Source organism: Callorhinus ursinus, unplaced genomic scaffold (assembly GCF_003265705.2).
Source record: "Callorhinus ursinus isolate GAN/ISIS: 27379988/994484 unplaced genomic scaffold, GSC_fseal_2.0 scaffold15, whole genome shotgun sequence".
NCBI lineage: Eukaryota > Metazoa > Chordata > Mammalia > Carnivora > Otariidae > Callorhinus > Callorhinus ursinus.
Window position 1 is genome coordinate 16,638,180 of NW_027397077.1, and position 13,839 is coordinate 16,652,018.

Consider the following 13,839-nt stretch of genomic DNA (forward strand, 5'->3'; position numbering starts at 1 on the left):
GTGTGCCCATGGTGGCGACAGATTTGTCTCCAGACACATGTTCCCAAGTGAGGTTGAACAAAACGACACTCTGGCATCTTGTTCCAACTCTCATACTATAAATGACTCTCTTTTCTGGGATCTATTAGTGCTCCGTTTTTCATATTGTTGTGCTTTTTGTTGGTGTTCCCTGTTTAAAATGGCTCCCAGGTGTAGGGCTGCAGGGCCACAAAATGTTCCTGAGCGCAAGAAGGCTGTGACATGCCTAATGGAGAAAATACAAGAGTTCGATGAGCTTCATTTGGGATGAGTTATAGTGCTGTTGGCCATGTGTTTGGTGCTAACAAATCAACAATAAAAATTAAATTATGTGCCTTTAAAAAAACAAACATAAAACAAAGTTATATACTGATCAGTTAACCACAATGTTGGGGCCAGAGACTTTCAGGAACCCTGAATTTCCTCTAAGAGCAATGGCTCAGCATTAATTAATTCAATGTTGGTAGCAACTTTCTAGAACATAAACACTATAAAAACCGAGCTTCAACTGCATGTATATTGAACATATACATGTATATTTAGTAAGTTTGTGTGTGTGTATGCACATGTGTGTGTTTAGTAGCTCTCCTCTTTTTTGGCATACTACAACTTTTCTTTAATATTGCCAAAGGTATGGATATGGGAGGATGAAGGAATGTATAAGGGGAAGTATGTATGTATATGGGGACTTATATGCTGCTCAGTTACAGGGTAGGGACACGGGGTATTGACATTCACATTACAGTCTAAGGCAATGTTCTCACTCCACAGAGTTGTTCACTGTGGTGACACTTCACACCAAATACAAATACACACACACACACACACACACACACACACACACACACATATTTGCAAATGATTCTGGGCATTCATGGCTTCCTTTTATGTACCATAATTTGAAACCCTAACAGAGACATCAATATTAAGAGAGAGGTTAGAATAGACAAATACATATATACTATACGACACATTCAATTTTACTTCAAATAGTTTACACTGGTTAAGATTTACATTATTTGCATTTTACCCACTAATAACAAACAAGCTTACTTTAGTTGGCATCTTAAACTGAAATTCCCAAAGTTACTGAGTTACGAGGATTTTAAGAAGAAATCATGCTCAAGAGTGGAGGTGGCTCCACCTCTAGCTTACCAATAACTGGTAATTCCAAATTATATGTAACCCCAGAAAAAGGTAAATGTGTTATGAAGCACTGGCTTAAGATATTCCCTAAGGTGGGGGTGCCTGGGTGGCTCAGTCAGTTAAGCATCTGCCTTCGGCTCGGGTCATGATCCTAGGGTCCTGGGATTGAGTCCCATGTTGGTCAGGCTCCCTGCTCAGCAGGGAATCTGCTTCTCCCTCTCCCTCTGCCCCTCTCCCTGCTCCTTCTCTTCTCTCTCTCTCTCTCTCACTTTCTTTCTCTCTCTCAAATAAATAAATAAAAATTTTAAAAAAGAAAAAAAAAAAAAGAAAGATGTCCCCTAAGGTGAACTAAACACAGGGAGAAAACCCAGAGTGGACTAAATATATATATTGCAGCAAGAATATTGATGTTAACCTCTTTCGTTTGCTTTCCTAAGATTCTCTGGGTTCTCAGGTCTGGATGGAGGCAGTAATATAAATTTAAGCTTCTTTGACCCCAGGCTCTTTGTTGGCAGTAACCACTACTAAGCACCCGACTCTGTGTCTCTTGAACAACAGACTATATTTCTTAGTGAAGCTTCCAATTAGATTGTTGGTTGAGGATGAAAATAGAAAGAAAGAAAGAAAGAAATGCCCATAAATGGTTCTGTGGAAATTCTGATAGGAGCTAGAATAATTATACCATTAATAATTCAGCGTTGGTTGGAAACTATACAATTGTGAGTGATTTATACAGACCAGAGTTGGCGTATGTTGTACCACAGGTGGATGCGAGGTCACCAAGAAACCACTTCACAGTTTTCCCAGAAGTGTAGAGTCAAAAAGGTCACTTGTGGTAAAAGATCTTTTGGATTAGTCTTTTAAATCAATGCATGAATTAAAGACAATTTACATATAAATAGGCTAATACTCTGGCTTTGAAATTAAATGAATTTTTAAAAGATTTAAGTAACTGCAGAAAAGGTCAGTTAGGCATTAAGTATACATAATGTGATTTCTGAAAACTGTCTTGTTGGTTTATTAATATTTTGTATTCATTGTCAGTGTCGTTCTAAAAATTGCGTGCATAATTAGCAACGCACCAAAGTCAACGACAGGCCCCTGAACTAAGGAAACGTATTTCACAAGTCAGTATTTGGAAGAACAGGTCTAGAATCTAGACATAAAAATAGTCAAAATTAATATTAATACACATTGGATTCAAACATATCACAACATATTCTAAACAAGCATGACATCATTCAAGTAAAATTCACCTTGACATTTAGCATCACTGATAAATCACAGCTCTTCCAAAACACCAAAGCTGTAGGTGGTCTACTGAGTTATCAGAGAGGAATCATGATCACTATCTGTAATACCATTTAGCCTCTTTGGGAGGTTGAATCTGGAGTTTTTTCCAAGTGTGATGAAGAGACAGAGCAGAACTTCCATAGTATAAAACCTGATCCCTGCCACCACTACTTTTATAAACCTCAGAGTACTTGAAAAAAATGTTCAACCCCAGGATGACCAGGTGAGCACAGGGCATTTTTAGGGCAGTAAAACTATTCTGCCTGATACTACAATGATAGATACCTGACATTATGCATTTGTCAAAACACACAGAATGTACAATACAAAGAGTGAATCCTAATGTAAACTAGGGACTTTGGTTAACAACAATGCATCAATATGGATTCATCAATTATAAGATGCATGACAGCAATGCAAGATGTTAATAATAGGGAAAACTGGGTAGATAGAAGGTGCATGGGAACTTTGTACTTTTTGCTCAGTTTTTCTGTAAACCTAAAACTGCCCTAGAAAAATTAAGTCTATTTTTAAAAATGGTGGACCAAATTTAATAATATACTCAAAGACACTTTTTTTTTAGATAAATGGTTTTCCAGCTATACTCTGAGGAGCCCTCTCCACCCTAGGAGATGATTCACTGACCACTTGGCTTGGGGATATCTGGGGAAATGGAGCAGGAGAGAAGACAGAGCAATGAAAATGAAATCACTCAATCTGAGCCTAAATTCCCACCCCTGTTTCAGACAGAGCAACCCCTCTTTCATCTGTTGTACATAATCATTCCCCACATGAGTCCATTAAAGTATAGGTTCCTCAGCTAACGAAGAAAAGGCATGAAAACCACTGATACAAACCCAACAAAATAGCTAGCTAATAATCCCATACACTGATACTCTGAGCTACTGAATAAATAAACATTGCACTCAAACTTCCCACCTGACCATTATTACAGCCTATGATTGAGCTAAGCAGAAGCTCAGTGAATATCTTGGAGGGAGTCCAACTGATCAGTACTTAACTGAGCATCAACCATGCCCCCCGTACTCCTCGAGGATACGCAACATATCTCGAAGATACAAGTGAAATGCAAAGCCCTATTCCAGCCCTCAAGAAACTTATAATCCTAAGGAGAGATAAAGCTAATACTCATAATAAAATATGGAAATAGAGTATGTCTGAACACCCAGCACCCAACGTAACGAGCTAAAACCAGATTTCAGGTCTTCTGTTGACTATCAACAAATCGCTAGCCCTACATGGTATAAGAGCAAGTACAAAAGAGAACACTCCAATCCCCAGATTTCCTAAATCTTTGTCTCCCTTTAAAAAGGCAAACTGAGGGGCGCCTGGGTGGCTCAGTCGGTTGAGCGACTGCCTTCGGCTCAGGTCATGATCCTGGAGTCCCAGGATCGAGTCCCACATCGGGCTCCCTGCTCAGCGGGGAGTCTGCTTCTCCCTCTGACCCTCTCCCCTCTCGTGCTCTCTATCTCTATCTCATTCTCTCTCTCAAATAAATAAATAAAATCTTTAAAAAAAAAATAAAAATAAAAAATAAAAAATAAATAAAAAGGCAAACTGAATGCTAACAAAGTCTGAAAATCATCAGTGGAAAGTGTCTTTATTACAGACATACATAAAAAGGAAGAGAAACAGAATGTAAGCAATGCTTAACTGTTTTGTTGGAGTCAGTTGCCGACGTGCCTCTTCTCCAAACTAGTGACTCCCCACCCAGTACTCACTAACAAGTCAGTTCCTGGGATCTTGCAGATGGTGGGCTCCTTCCAAACAAAGACACAGTGGCCTAGAAGATTGGGTGAACTCTCTCAGGGGGTGTTGAGAGATGCCCTGCCCGACAGCAGCAGAAGCAGCCTCCAATCAAGATGGCTCGCTGCCCAAGACCTCCTCACCCTACCCCTGCAGAAAGAAACACTTTAGACACCATTTATCCCTAATACCCAGCACTACACTACAGAGAAAACACTCTACTGTTTATGACAGGCACAGGGTTTTTTTAAAGCCTGTATATGTGTTATGCTATAAATTACCCTGTTTGTGGGTGTGAGAATAAATATCCATGTATATAGATATGTACACACACACACACACACACACACACACACAGTGTGTTACAGTTAAAACCATGCTGTCAACAGCCACTCAAATGCAGAGAAATTTATGGCTGTAAATACAGGCACACATTCAGGATAAAGACAGGAGAACTATAAATACTTTGACGATTACCAGAATAAATAAACTGCCTGAGGAGCATGACCATTTGCAACATAGCCTTTTGCCAGTTCACAATGATGGCCAGCAGACCTGTTGCAAATGAACGACTGGGAGATCAAACATGATTAAAAATGCAAAGCTGCTGCACCCAAATGACATGCTTTATTTGACAATGAACTCTGGACTCAAAGGCACCAATGCAATCTATACGCAAAGTGCTTTTTGGTAATTCACTTGCCCACTGAGGTCCACTACTGAGGAATCATACTGCAGGGCTTTCTTAAAGTAGGCAGAGTTATTTATAGCCATTAGTAATTGCATCTTGAGACTATCCTTCAGTTATACAATTTCTTTTTTTTTTTTCACTGTGAATTGATAGTTTGTGCTTTACCAACAGGAAACCCAGAAGTTGTTAGGAACTTGCATAATACATTAGCTATGAGTAGATGAAGAATGGGCTTTAAGTATGTACAGGAAAATTAATAGCTGTACTAAAGTTGGTGGGCAGATACCCTTGTACTGAAACTAGAACAGCAAAGACTGAACTGATTAAAAACTGAAAAAACAAGCAAACAAATAAAAGATTCTAATGTCTATAAGACACAAGAAGCCTCAATGGAAGAAAGCCAGCCCTCATTTCCTCAGTCCCAATATAATTTGATTCTACTCTATGTTATTTCTTTTATATAACATACATACACATGCATAGGACATTTAAAGATCTATTTTTAATAACCTATAAATTAAAAGTAAAACATAAAGTTTTAGGTTTCAGAATCAGTTGTTGAGAAGAAGACTTATATACAAGTGATTTATTAAGGAACAACTCCCAAGAGAAATTGCTGAGGCAGTGGCAAGAAGCCAGACAGGGAGAGGCAAGAAGCCACACAAAGGTAGGATTTGGGGTACAGTCCTTTGAAGGGAGTGTTCTCACTGGCAAGGGACCTGGGCTTTCACATTCCCTCACCACTCAATCACAGGCTAAGGGCTGCCTTTCCAGGTCTGGGCAGGCCCAGCAAAGCCTATAGCTCCAGCTGATCCTGCAAAGACGGGTGTACCTGTGGCCAACAGAAGGAAAGGACCAGAAGCTGGAGTGGGTCTCACAAAGATGGTGAAAGGTACTGGGGGGAGCTGGCTGGTTCTATGGAACCTTCTATTACAAAGCAACAAATGGCCTGTATTTTCCTTCCATGAAAACTCCTGTTGATTTCCTTTTAAATAAAAGCAAGGATAGAATAAAATTAGAGAATTCAAATAGTACATAAAGACAGTAAATAAAAGCCTCCCTTCTCTCACTGTTGCCCCCACCTTCTTTCCAAAGCTGATCCTTATTTACAGTTTTCTGTAAATCCTGCTAAGGGGAGAACACACACACACACACACACACACACACACACACACACACACAATGTATCTGTATAAATATTACTTTTTAAAAATACACAGATTGGACCATGCTATCCAAACTCTTCTGACCTTATTTCACCTAAGTATATATCTTGGATATATTCTAGATAGATAGATAGATAGATAGATAGATAGATAGATAGATAGATAGATAGATAGATAGATAGATAGATAATAGATAGGGGCACCTGCGTGGCTCAGTCATTAAGCGTCTGCCTTCAGCTCAGGTCATGATCCTGGGGTCCTGGGATTGAGTCCCGCATCGGGCTCCCTGCTCTGCGGGAGGCCCGCTTCTCCCTCTACCACTCCCCTGCTTGTGTTCCCTCTCTCGCTGTGTTTCTCTCTGTCAAATAAATAAATAAAATCTTTAAAAAAATAGATAGATAATAGATAGATAGATAATAAATAGATAATAGATAGATAGATGATAGATAATAGATAGATGATAGATAATAGACAGAGAGATGATAGATAGATAATAGATTGATAGATAATAGATAGACAGATGATAGATAGATAATAGATAGATAATAGATAGTAGATAGATAGCAAAGAAAAAAGAAGGGAAGGGAAAGGATGGAGGGAGGGAGGGAGGGAAAGGGTAAAGGATGAAGGACACTGTACTTCATTGACTCTAAGATAAACAGTTTTTCACATTTTAACATTTGTATAATCAGGTATCTTACAATTGACAGCATTTTAGATTTGGTAAGATGCAGCAGATAGACATATAAATACAGTTATAGATAACAACAGCTGAGCACACACAGCTCCACCACATGAGAGGCAATACAGGACAAAAGTTAAGAATATATTAATACACTGCCTATTATTGAAAGAATCTGCCTCTGGGGGAAGAAAGTAAGGACCTGGAAGACAGGTAGATACCATTGTTCCCAGTTGTTTTTGTATTCCTCTACAGATATCGCGTGTGCACAACACACGCATCTCAGATGGTGATGTAATAGATACAGGGCTCTGCATCTTGCTTTTTTTCCCTTTCGTATATTTTGGAGATTGTCCTATAGCCACACACAGAACCTCTGCATCCTATCTAATGACTGCACAGTATTTATTCCATTATGTGGATATAAATTAATAATTAATAAATTAATCTTGCCAATTCCCATTTTAAGTAGTATTATCATTATCTGTTCCTTAAAAGTTCCAAATAATTTGTGTCTCTGAAAGCATGAAGATCTGTGGCTTTCTTTTAGATCCTTGATAACTTCCTCAGATTTTTCCAATGTTGTTGAAGTTCTTCTTCTTAAGTTTACATAACTTATTTGCCTATTAAATCCATTCCATCAAGAGTTTCAAAGTTATATGCAAAACATTTTGCAAAGGTTCTCCTTTTATTCTTTTAACTTCTTTACTCATGGTTCTTTTCCCTATTTTCACTTCTAATTTTGTGTTCTTGTGCTCCTCATCTTTTTCTTGATTAGGCTAATAGGTGGATTATTTCATTGCTTTGCATTGCTTTCAAAGAAACAGCATTTGGGTTTATTCATGATACTCACTGGGTTTGTTTTATATTAGAAAATTTCATTTTTGACTTTGTATTATTTGGTTCTTTCAGCCCTCCTTCTATTTATTTTCCTGTTCTTAAGTCTGATGTTTAATTCCTTTATGTTATAGATGGACTATGTCCTCCCAAAATTCGTATGTTGAAATCTAATCCCCAGTGCGATGGTGTTTAAAGGTGGGAACTTTGGAAGGTAATTAGTTCACGAGGGCTCTGCTAAATAACAACCAAAAAAAAAAAAAAAAAGGACATTATGGGATTAGTGTACTTATAAAAGAGATCCCAGAGAGCTCTCTCACCCTTGGTCCATGTAAAGACACAGCAAGAAGACAACCTCTGTGAAGCAAAAAGTGGGCTCTCAGCAGATGCTGAGCCTACTGGAGCCTTGATCTTGAACTTCCCAGCCTCTAGAACAGTGAGAAATACATGTTGGTAGTTTACACCACCTTGTCTGTGGTATTTTGTTATAGTAGCCCAGATGGATTAAAGCACTTTATCTCTCTTTCTTTTTGTTGTTATTTAGGTGTTCAAGACTATAACATTTTCTCCTAAGCATGGGGTTTAGTGGTAGCCCATACATTTGTTTACAAGTGTTATATTTTCATTATCGGTGCTGTCTAGATACATCTCAAGTTGGATTTTGAATGTTTCCTTGAATTAAGAGTTGTTCATCGAGGCATTTTAAAATGTCCAGATTGTAAGATTTTAATAATTAACTTCTAGTTTATTGCATTGGAATCAGGTGATGGGAACTTTACTGTTTCAACCTTCTTGATATTCCCTGCAATTTCTTTGTAACCTATAAAGGCCATGTACCACAAATTTTCTAAAGGTCTATGGAAAGGAGTTATATTCTCTATTATCAGGGTCTAAATTTAGATATAATTATCTCCTCCATCTTTATCAATTATTTTGTTCAGATTATTTTTTTATCTACTTTTGATTTTCCACAGATTCAGAGGTTAAAATCCTCTGCTATGATGTTTCTGTTTATTTCTCCTTGCATTTCTATAGTGTGTGCATCGTGTACTGCATTACTATATCATTTGACATATCCTGAACCCCACGTTTCAGAGCGGCCCCCATATCACAAACATAACCCAACCCAAAATGATTAGAAAACACAACAGGGTGTCTGTTACTTAGGACTTGGCACTTGGTTCCTGTACAATACAACTAGTGTCACTTGGATTCTTTGTGTCTAATGTCGTCCATGCCCTGGAAACTGCTTCTCTACCTCTCTTGTTTGATGTCATTGAAGAAAAGGTGACCAAGTGAGGGTCAGGGAGGGTTGTGGGTTGGGCACTGGCATGGGCAGAAGTCAAGCAGAGGAAGGCTTAAATGAGAGTAAGACAAATTCATTTGTCAGCCCTCTCCTCTCAGATGACATGAGTGCAACAGATTCTTGCACCAAAAAAAAGTCTTGGTTCCCAGCAGTGCTGCACATCCATTCTCTTTCGTCAGACACTTGCGGTGCCATTTCATTGTTTCAGAGTCCTCCTCACAAATTCCAGCAGCAGTTACGACTGTTGCACCACGGTGGTTTAGGCACAGCTTACAATATTCAATATTGCATGCTCTCCTACAGTTTGAATGTACGTATGTCAGAGCCTAAGATGCATGAAATCTGATACCAGTTCTTTCTATTGGCCACTAGACACTGAACACAAAACTGAAAATCATTTTATTTTTATAAGAATACTTAATAAGATTGAATTTAAATCTCAAAAAATAAAAAAAAATGCAAAATCCAGCATACTTCAATTGACCTAACATTTTTCTATTAGTTAAATGGTCTGCATTTTGCCTTTTAATTCTAATAAATCATTTGGACATTTTATAAGAAATGTCTTCTTTGAAAACATTCAAAAAATAATTGAAACTTTCTAGTATTTATCATTAATTTAGAAGCTTAATGAGAATATATTCATATTTTATATATTATAAATTCAAATGCAGCTTAGCTTTTAATTCTTTATATAAGAGGTCAGCAAACTTTTCTGTAAAGGACCAGACAATAAACATTTTAGGCTGTTGCAACTGCTCACTTCAGCCACTGCAGCACAAAAGGAAACAAAGACGATGTGTCAATGAAGGAGTGTGACTAACTTTGGCCCCGCAGCCTGTTATAGTCCCCTGCATCAGATCACTACTGCCAATAGACACAACTTATGTAACAAACAAAAACAAGGATGAAAACACCCCACCTCTATTATACCACCATACTTATTTTCCTGAAAAGAAGATAAGAAATAACTTTCTTGGAATAAATATGTAATAATTTATGAACATTTCTGTCTTTTTAAAAACCCCTCCAAACATCATCCCTAATAATAGAACATGTGCAGTAGGAACCACATTCACAGTTATCTTTGACATCTTGCCAATTTTCAGTCATATAAAAATCATAGTTATACTTTTGGATTTTGTTGTTTAAAAGTTATATTCTCATTGCAGAAGGATAAAAATATTTCTTTAACAGTTCATTAGCTAGATTTATCATTGTTAAACACTGAGACAGATGGGATGTGGCCTCCATTTGTACTCCTACTGTGGTCCCCACAAACTTCAGGTGAAGGCCTGGAAACAATAGTGATCATCAGAGTTAATCCCAGCTGTCTTGAATTACATTCAAGTAAATTCTAGTTCATATCCATTGACTCTACTCTAGACCAATCAATCATTTCTCACATGGACTACTGCAGTGGCCTTTTTATTGTTCTCCCTAAATCTATGCTTGTCCCCCAGCCCAACTTATTTTCCACACAACAGTCATATATTAAAACCATAAATTGGAAACTACCAGTTCTGTCCTTAAGGCCCTCCAATTGCTTTCCATTGTATTCATGATAAAACAGCATACAATGCCATCTAAAATCCTGCTCATCCTTACATTCCAACTTTATCTTGTGTACTCCCTTCCTTATGCAGTGCAATATAGTCACACTGGCCTTTTTTAATACCTCTACTATATTGAGGTATTTCTTGCCTCAGGACCTTTGCATTTTGTCATCCCTCTGGCTGCCATACTGCCATGTTTCTGACTTGTTTCCATCTTTAGAGCTCTGCTTACACATCATCTTCTCAGGGATGACTTCCCAGTCCACCTGATCTAACATAGGTGACATAAGTGACTCTTGTTATTTTCTTCTTTCTTTTTCTTTCTTTCTTTCTTTCCTTCCTTCTTTCCTTCCTTCTTTCCTTCCTTCTTTCCTTCCTTCCTTCTTTCTTTCTTTCTTTCTTTCTTTCTTTCTTTCTTTCTTTCTTTCTTTCTCTCTCTCTCTCTCTCTCTCTCTCTCTCTCTTTCTCTCTTTCTTTCTTTCTTTCTTTCTTTCTTTCTTTCTTTCTTTCTTTCGAAAGGGAGAAAGTGGGGAGGTGAGGGGTAGAGAGAATCTTAAGCAGAACCCTTGCCCAACACGGAGCCTGACACAGAGCTTGGTCCCACAACCCTGAGATCGTGACCTGAGCTGAAACCAAGATTTGGATGCTTAACCGATAGAGCCACCCAGGCACCCCCACCCTCCACCTTGTTATTATCTGTCCCTGCACCCTGTCCTTTTCCTTCAGGGCCTTGTCGGGGGGGGGGCACCTGTAATTATAAATGTTTATCTGTTTATTTGTGTTGTTGGCATCCTGCAAGTTCTTTGAGAGCAAGGACAATTTCTATTTTGTTTATCACTCCCAGTGCCTACCATGACACCCGGAAGTAATAGTTATTTTATTTGTTTGGAACAAATGAATCAAAGCATATTCTGGACACACCCAACCCCTTCAGTATGAAGCCTATATTCCCACAGGGATGGCAATGCCAGTGTCCCTTGAACTAATGATTTTCAAGCACACTCAGAGCTGTTGTTCATGCTGTCTTTCCGAGCCAAATTTCCTTCCACCACCTTCCTTTGCCTTCCATATGTTTCCCTCATGGATTCAAGTCACTTCCTCCAACAGGTCTTTGAGACCCTCTAGCCCCACATCATAGGTCTCTCAACTTCTGCATTTGTTGTCTGAATGATTCACTTTAGTATAATCTTACAGTCCCCACATCTTTAAGTGCACTTGGCAGGGACCATGTGCACTTAATCCAGTAGGCAGCACAGAGTAAAGCCTCAAAACATAATGGACATCTTTTACTATGGTGGGCTGATTCCCCACCCCACTCCAACACCCCACCCTGGAAAGCAGTGCCTAGGACAAAGGCTTACAAGCTGGTAGCTTATTTTGGGAAAGGACTTTAGATAATTGGATTGGGGGGACTAGAGAGGGAAACAGGGAAATGGTATCTTAGTTCCAACTCCCTAGAAGTAGAGCTTGCGATGGGCATTCTTGTGTGGGTAACCGATTGAAGGAATGCCTTCAGGAGAAAGCTGTAAGGAAACGAAGGAGTGAATGGGCCAGAGAAGAAGCCAAGAAAATCTGTGGCTTTAGCTGAAGTCTAGCCTGATCCCACAAGGAACTCTGGAGTATTAATGGCACCACAGGTCCTCCCACCTTGACAACTTCAGTTAGTCATTGGCTACGGATTGCCCTTGGTCAAGAGCAGGGGAATCTTGCAGGTATTTCCGGGGAAGGTAGCTCCTTTCAGTGGAGGGAAATTCTCTTGAGAAGGGCTCATCTGTGAGACGTTAACATCCGACACTAAGTAGCTGGGGTACGGGTATGCTGCCCCAATAAAGCCGATCATGGTGGGGCAGCAACAACAGCCTCCACAGAGGGAAATCCAACATAAGTGTGGATTCTCAAATTTAAACACCACTGTGAGCAACTGGTGCTCAATCTTGACCTCTCTGAGAAACCTGATGTGATTCAGATGTGTATGTGTATGTACAATGCGATTTGGAATTGCTTGAACAAGACACGGAAAAGGAGAGTGCTTATTCACCATTCCCTTTCCCACCAGTCAGGGATTACTCCATGGTTTATTTACTCTCTTGTGTTTCCAGGCTGCCAGTCCCGCACCAAAGTGTCTGAGAAGCTCTCGGGTGGAAGATGGGGATACCCAGTGCAGCGTAGGCAAGAGGCTTCGGGTCACAGCTGCCCCTGGCTGGTTTCCACAGCAATGGCCCAAGAAACAAGTGAGACAAGAGGATATGAAGTGGGCCACAGAAGTACTGACATTCACTAGTTTCCCTAGATCTTTAGAGAATATGGCTAATCTGTCCTACGCCTACCAGTAATTTTCACAGACCTATAGCTGTTCTTTCCCTCATTCCTCATATATCTTGGACTGTCTAATAGGCATTTCCAGTCAGGCAGGGCATGTGACCTTAGAGATCAAGATTGGGTAAAAGAAAAATGACACTTAACTTATCCATTTCATGGCAATACCAAGTTCTCTATAATTTTCTTAGTCACTGGAATGAATGGTATCATTTCATTCTTTGGTGATGACTACATTTGGACTATTTCATTGAAAAAATCAGGTGCTGTCTATAATGACAGCAGAAATGAACCCCACCAGGTTCTATATACCAATGATGATCATGTGTGCATATCTCAAAGCAGTCCCTGAACACCATTTTCAATGGCAAACAATGATTCCTTCTCTCAAAGAACTGAACAAAATGATAAGCTCCCACCTTGAAACAAATCTGCAAGATAACACATTTCCTTCAGTTCACACAGTATTGTTCATGAGGGTTAGAAGCATATAATATCCAACCTTCCGGTTTAACAGAACCCAGCAAGGACTCAAACGTACAGTTCATTATTGTCATTATGAAAGAATTTCTGCCAACAAATTACAGTCAGGTTACTATCATTCAATCATGTTGCTAATAGGAATAATTTCATGGTAATTGGCGTATTCTAGACAAGAGAAGAACGTAAATGGCTGCCAGAATCATTAATGATTTGTGCTGACTTTCATGGTAAAAATGACAATATATTAGTTTACCAGATGCTGGATTAAGCCATGGGCCATTAACAGGAGGGTGTTCTCGGAATGTTTTCAGAACAAATACCAGCTGGTTTATTTTCAGCTTGCAGACATAGTCGCATGCATCCCATATCAGATCTACCACAATGCTGTCAGATACATCATAAATTAAAGGCTCCATGGGCTCATTATCGACTCTTATTTTTAAAAGCAACACATTGTCCTGCTGAGACCCAAAATATTAAATGAGCATTTACACTCCAAAATGCCTTGCCTTCGGAAAATAAAATCGCCCCCCCTTAAAACTATTTACAGTGCTCAAGTATTCAAAATGCCCTTCATT

The 13,839-nt window shown here is 39.1% G+C and overlaps 1 protein-coding gene across 8 annotated transcripts in view; it reads right to left on the reverse strand.

Annotated features, from left to right (window-relative positions):
• FHIT (fragile histidine triad diadenosine triphosphatase) overlaps window positions 1-13,839 on the reverse strand; it is a 1,472,419-nt gene that overhangs the window by 1,029,588 nt on the left and 428,992 nt on the right. Inside the window, exon 3 of one of the 8 annotated variants that reach the window (XM_073901471.1) lies at window positions 6,285-6,439. The exons of the other annotated variants lie outside the window; for them this stretch is intronic. The gene's annotated coding sequence lies outside the window, so the exon portion shown is untranslated. The remainder of the gene's footprint in view (window positions 1-6,284; window positions 6,440-13,839) is intronic. 8 annotated transcript variants of the gene reach the window in all.